The following is a 7,115-nucleotide window of genomic DNA, read 5'->3' on the forward strand; positions in this document are numbered from 1 at the left end:
CGATAATATCCCACCAGGGTCTGAACTGCTCGTGATATCAATGTTCCGCTAAGTGGCGCCATACCACCCGCTTCCCATGAATCACTCTATTCCTAGGTTTCCTAGATTGCACTCATAGCCTGGGTATTGGGCCTTTTACCTCGAGTAAATCCCACCCCCAATCAGAGAAATACAGCCAGCACAACAGATGAATATGAATGGATGCAAACATTAATGCAAACAATACATGCAAACAATAAACAATGAATGCAATAAATAAAGCAGCAAATAACAACCAAAGCCCTAACCTAGAGAGCGCTAGGAGAGACTCGCTTAGGGAAGAAGGACCAGCACAGGTCAACTTCTCTAATAGTCCCCAGCAGAGTCGCCAGCTGTCGCATCACGCGAAAAACCGGCGGGAAACAAAGAACAACAGAGCCGCCACCGTGCGTTATTTATCCCAAAAGAGGGAAAGGAAACGCTCAGAGTAAACCTGGAAAAGACGTGGTCTCGCGACCAAAGAGAATGGGATCGGGAGTCGGTTATGCGGAGGGAAGGTATTAGCACCCCTACGCATCCGTCGCACTCGACGGGATCCACGCACAATAGGAAGGAAAATGGTTGCTAAAACACTACTCACACACACTCACACTGGCTGAGAGAGACACAAGAAACAGACTGAAACTGACTCGGCAGGATATCGCATCCTGGGCCTACTTAGTCTATCAAGCATAGACATCAGAGTCTAAGTAGTTCGACTGGGGAAACGGCACATGCTCGCTAGGATGTCGCATCCTATGCATACGTATCTCCTTTGGACGAAGGAGAATCAGAGCATTCGTAGCTCGGCTAACACGCACACAAACAAATACAGGCAAAGGCAAACGTGGAGCCTGAACGCCAATCACTGGGCTTACATCAGCATCCGAACCAAAACGCACTCAAGAAGGCAAACATGGAGCCCGACTGCCAATCACTGGACTTACGTCGGCATCCGAACCAAAACACACACAAGGAGAAGGGTCTCGATTGCAACCAGGGCAAGAGAAAGGGGAGGTCTCAATCGCAACGAGGGCGAGAGAAAAGAATTAGTGTTAGTGGTTAGTCAAACTCGGCAAGACATCGCATCTCGTGCCTACGTATCTCATCTGGACATGAGAATCAGAGTTGCCGTAGTTCGGCTAAACTATTCCGGTTGGTTTGTGTTTTTTTAAGTGGACAACGTCACTACGCAATCTACCTGATGCTCGACCATTGGAGACTTACTCACCTGTAGTAGAAGGAGTTGACGTATCCTTAAGAAGGGATAATGTTTGTTTGTGTTTTAGGAAAGCTCAAGCAAGAAAGGAAGTCCTATACGAAGGAACCGTGCTACCTTAATTGACATGCAAACGAGACTACGCGGAGTCTAGCAAACCTAGGGGATACAATCACACCACACAAACATATACAGCATGAAATAAACACACCAACAAGGGGCTCAAACATCAGGGTTAGGCTTTAGTCGAGGGGTCATATCAACCTCAACAAACAAGCCTTTGTATCGGGGTAAGGTTAGCTCTTAACCTTGCCATTGAGGGGCTAAGGTGAAGCTGATGAAAGGTGATGAGGGGCGTGCCTCATTGCTTCTATCTCTGGTCAGAGAGAGCATCAGACAAGGGAGCGTGGGTCCAGAATGGGGGGACCCTTCTACGCTCAGGACATAGACTCGACTGTACAATGTACAAGATCTTGGGCTTGGATCTCAATGCTACAACCATGTAATGGGAGCAATGAGAAGACTCACAGAATAGTGGGGGATAGATTGCTTATCCCTACCTTCCACCAATTGCCTTATGTAAAGGACTTTTCACCTGCTTAGGACAAATATAAACATACACAAGCATTGCCTCTTAAGGAGGACTTCAGACAGTTTGCCCGGCTCGGTAACAGCCGGGTCTCCAGACTACATGAAGAAGAAGGTTCTATACCTCAATGCCAATTGCTTATAAGCAAAGCAATGCAAGTTCTTAAGAGAACTGAGCAACTAAGTGTACCTGTACAAAAGTCAAACAGAATCAGCATCTACTTTCACAATCAGACAACAATATAATGATCAACAGTGTACAATCATAATCAAACAATGGTGTGCATAGCACAAAGCTCAAGGCTCAAACATCCTACAAAACAAACACATTAGTTTATAGGTCAAGCAACACAATCCCAAATGTGAAACAAATGCCTTAATCCTTAACTTCTTAACCTGAAAAGGCCACAATCACATTCAAATGTAAGTAACATGACCACTAGGACTAGCCTAGGGTCCAAAAGAAGGAAAAATCCTAAAACAGCAACCAATTCATGATCAAAGTCAAGCTATTTCAATAACAAAGGGATCCCAATTGGTCCCATATCCAAACTATGTACACATCTCATTTTATGCAACATGTAAGGCAAAGTGAGCAATGTTAAACCACATATGAGCAATCAGCAAGATCACATCACAAAAAATATCAAAACAACACAGTAAATTCCACAAAAATTATATCCTAAACAGAGGACATTCAACAAGCTACATGTCAAATTTCAAGTAATTTGGATTAGTGGAACTATGGGAATTAATTCAACATGTCTAAGCATGCAAAAACACAATCAAATGAAGCTACAAAATGTACATTAACTTCAATCCAATGGTAAACAGTAATGGTACATGGGAAATTAGTAGGACCAAAGCCAAAAGATAGCTACATGTGTTAAGAACTATCCTATCAATTTTCATGGTCATTAGACTAAGTATATGGATATGGCAACATATATACAAAGGGTTACACAAGTAAAGCCCTAAAATGCTAGGCAGCAAGAAAAAATCCTAATCAATTAGGAAATGGATTGTAAAAATCCACAAAAATTCACAGTGAATGTTAACATGTTAAGGATGCTTCATGCAAAAAATTAAGGCCATTGGCCAGAGGGAAGCATGGCAAGAAATTCGGATAATATAGCATATCAAATTATGTCACATTTTTCACATCCAATTTCAATAAATCATATATGATAAACCATAGGCCCAAAAATTATGAAACCTATGTCAAAAATTCCAGGGATGAGTTAGGAACCTACATCTAAATTTTCAGATCATTTGGATATGGTATGATGATTCTATAATTAAATCGGTACAACATATGGAAATAGCACACCTTAGAGAAATCTCTATGTCAATTCAAATTTCTACCAATCACAATCTTATTTTTGATTTTTATAAAATAATAGAGAAAAAAAGATGATCGACAAAAAAAATCCTGAATTTATTTGGATTATTATTGATCAGTTTATGATTTTTTGAAGTTTTAGAATAATTATTTGAATATTTATTTAGAATTATTTAGGATTTATTTAATTAATTGAATGATAATGGCACAAAACGTAAATACTGTATCCAAGCCAAAAACGCTGCGTTTAGTTTTAATGTGGTGGCAGGCTCTGATTGGTTCTAGCAATCCAAAAACACTAAAACGAATTGAAAACGGATGGAAGCAGATCGAAAGGCCTTTTTTCCAGAAAATCTTCGAATGTTCATCATCTTCATCAATGTTCTTCGCTGGAATTTTAGGTTTCGAGCAAACGTCAACGAAAATGCATAAACTATATACCGGTCGAACCGGTTTTTGATCGCGAGTACAAATATGGAAGCAATTTCGTCTATAGATTACTACACAGAGCGGATCGAAGGAAATAGGTTTTGGTACAAAAATTTCAATCGCGAATATCTCACTCAATCTTCAACGAATTTACAATCCAAAAACTTCTACATGATCTACGAGCTACAATCTACAATATCCCTAACGTGATTTAGCAAATGGCGATGATCGAAATCCAACCTTTCTTGATGACAGTAGCGATGGAACCGCGGTTGAGCTTCGAATTCGCGAAACAGATGTAGGATATCGCTTCAGAAGGCTATTGATGATGTTCTTGCAGCTCCAGCACGCTCGAATCAAACGATTTCGTGACCTGTTGTGGAAGAACACAGATTTTGCAACGGCTCGATTCGGTCACCAATTGGCTTCGTTCTTCTTCAACAGAAGCCACACAATACCTGCACAATGTAAATCTGCAGAAAAATTCGTTCCAAATTGGAGGAATCTTGGTGATTGATCAAAAAATGTTGTGAGAAAAAATTGAGCAAAATGAGAGAGATGAGAGAATTTTCTTTTCAGATTTTCTGTTGTGATTTGTAAAAAATGATTAGTCTCCAAAATTCTGTTAGATTAACAATATATATGGGTTTCTTAATCCCTCCTTAATCCCAATTAGTGAAGAAAATGAGATTAGAGTCAAATAGCTTATGTCATGCATTTTGGACTTTAAGCTCTTTTCTCTTTAGAAGCAATGTAGCAGAAAATTGTCACTTGGAACCAATCACAAATATCATTTGGAAGCTGGTTGCATAGGCCTTATTTTCAAATTCCTCCTATTTCTTATTTTGGACCATTTTGCCCCTCCCTCTAAATAGTTCACTTCAAAAATGGCCTTTTGCATTGAGCATTTTCCAAGAAATCCAATTATGCACCCTTGAAGTACACATTAAATGGAGTTTGTGCATATAAAGAACTTGCAATTTGGACAATCCATGTGGTAGTTATGGCCTCCTGATTACGGGTCTTTTCTGAAATTCACTGAGCCATATTTTGCAAACCACACATTGGATATTTGAGTTCTTGGACTTTTTGGAATGGTGAGAACAAGATCTTCAACTTTCATGTTGGACAAAATTCCATTTGAAGCTTGTATGATGAAGTTGTTTTGAGGAGAAAAAGTTTCCATTTTGGGCAGCTGAAATTGCAGGTCCACTTGCCATTTTGGGAAATTTTCTGTTTGACTTCAATTCTTTCAACCTCGGTCTTTGATATGTCAAATGAGACTTACATGGACATGAATGAGGCCTTTCAAACCATTTCCCACCTTCCAATCCATAAAATCGGGCACAGTTGACCACAGTTGACTACAGTTGACTTTCTAGGGTTTCTGGTTGACTGAACAATGACTGGTGACTTCTGAGCATCCAATCTTTGGCCAAACCACTTCAAAATGATCTTTGGACCATATGAGCTTGAAAATTCAACCCTAGGGCTTTGTCTCAATGAAAATGGCACTTGCTTGTTTGACTGACTGATTCTCCTGATCAGTTAGACCTGATTCATCAACTGAGCTTGCACTTGGGCCAATGGACAATGCAATGTTATGCAGTGGACATTGTTAATGCTATGACCTAATATGAAATGAATGTACAACATGGTAGGGTGCAAATTTGAGGTGCTACATCCTAGCATTACTAATCTATGGTTTGGTGCTATTTCCTAACCTGGATCAATTCATAGACATGAATGCTATTAAGATATTTCTCACTCATAACCCTGTGCCTACCTTGCTTGGAGACATTTTGCATTCCCTTCACACCCGTACTATGAAAAGGCAAGGGACTCTCATGTGTTGCATACCTTTATTATCTAGGTGGTTTATTTCGCACCTTCCTCAATCAGTCTTGAAGAATGAGCAGAATTTGAAATGGTCTCAAAGGATAATGTCACTCTCCCATTCAGACATCCGTTGGTGTCCTCATCTCGAAGAAAATGTTATCCTCATTGACCGTTGTGGAGAATTCTCTAACGTACCACTCCTGGGGATGAGGGGAGGTATTACTTATAATCCTGCTTTAGCCCTACGTCAGTTTGGTTGTGCTCGAAGAGATGGTCCACATGAAATAATTATCCAAGGCACTGTGTTCGACTATGACAACGATTCCCAAGGTCTCCGTCAAAGATTTGTACGAGCTTGGGGCATGGTGAAAAGAAGCGTTTTAGGACAGAAGAACTATATTCCTATGGAACCTTATCTCAGATGGGTACGCCCAAGAGCTCGTGAACTTGGCATGCCATATCTTGCAGTCGGACCGCTGATTGTTGAACCAGAAGTTGAAGGAGGTACTTCTCAGATCATTCCTTATCCAGATATGCCTACCGATGTTGAAGAGTTGAAGAGATCCTGGATCCAGTTGAGAGAGGAAAGGGATACTTTTGAAGCTCAGTTCTGTGCTGACAGGAAGAAAGTGTTAGAGCTCACCAGCCAGCTTAATGAGGAACGAAGACTCAATGCATATCTTCGCCCGAAAAGAAGCCGTCCCTGGGAGACTTGAGCTTTTATTGTATTTTATTATTTTTTTGTAATAAACGTTGATTAACAAATTATTAATAAAAGTTCCTTTCTTGGTGGTTTACGCAAAGTTAAATTCCAAAAGTCCTTGAAAACATTTCATACATTGCATAGCATGACATAACGTTGCATAACAGGTATTCTAAAGGATCTATGTTCTCACGGTCTTCCTATTGCAAACAGAAAAATGGCCCTCGAACAAACTGTCAAAGATCTCCAGGCTCAGAATGCTCAATTCCAGGAGATGATGCTGAGCTTATCCAAGGGGCAGGAAGAACTGAAGGCTCTCTTGCTCGAGAAGAAGAAAGACCAGAAACCTGTGAGTTACATTAACCCGGGAAGAAGGCGTAAAGGACAGGCTGCGGGAGTCAAGATTAGATTTCCGAAGGATCAAGAAGAGGGGATAGATTCAGAAGATGAGAATGCTGATCCTTTCAGCCAGGAGGACGAAGATGAGAATTATGAGAATGAACAGTACTCTCCAAAAGAGGATAAGTACAAATTGCTGGAAGAACGTATGCTAGCTATGGAGGGGCAGAAGGCGCCCGGTCTGGATTTCGAAAGCTTGGGTCTAGTCTCTGATGTGGTCATTCCTCGCAAATTCAAGATCCCCACGTTCACTAAATACGATGGGGCATCTTGTCCTCAGATGCATCTGAGAGCTTACGTGAGAAAGATTCAGCCGTATACCACTGATAGGAAGCTATGGATCCATTTCTTCCAAGAGAGTCTGTCTGGCACACAGTTGGAGTGGTATTATCAGCTCGAGAGCTCTAACATCCACACCTGGACTGATTTAGCGACAACTTTCTACAAGCATTACCAGTATAATTCTGAATTAGCGCCTACTCGGCTACAGTTGCAGAATATGACTATGGGCTCTAAGGAAAGCTTCAAAGAATATGCTCAAAAATGGAGAGATTTGGCTGGCAGAGTCAAACCCCCTA

This window comes from Lathyrus oleraceus, chromosome 3 (assembly GCF_024323335.1).
Source record: "Lathyrus oleraceus cultivar Zhongwan6 chromosome 3, CAAS_Psat_ZW6_1.0, whole genome shotgun sequence".
Lineage (NCBI taxonomy): Eukaryota > Viridiplantae > Streptophyta > Magnoliopsida > Fabales > Fabaceae > Lathyrus > Lathyrus oleraceus.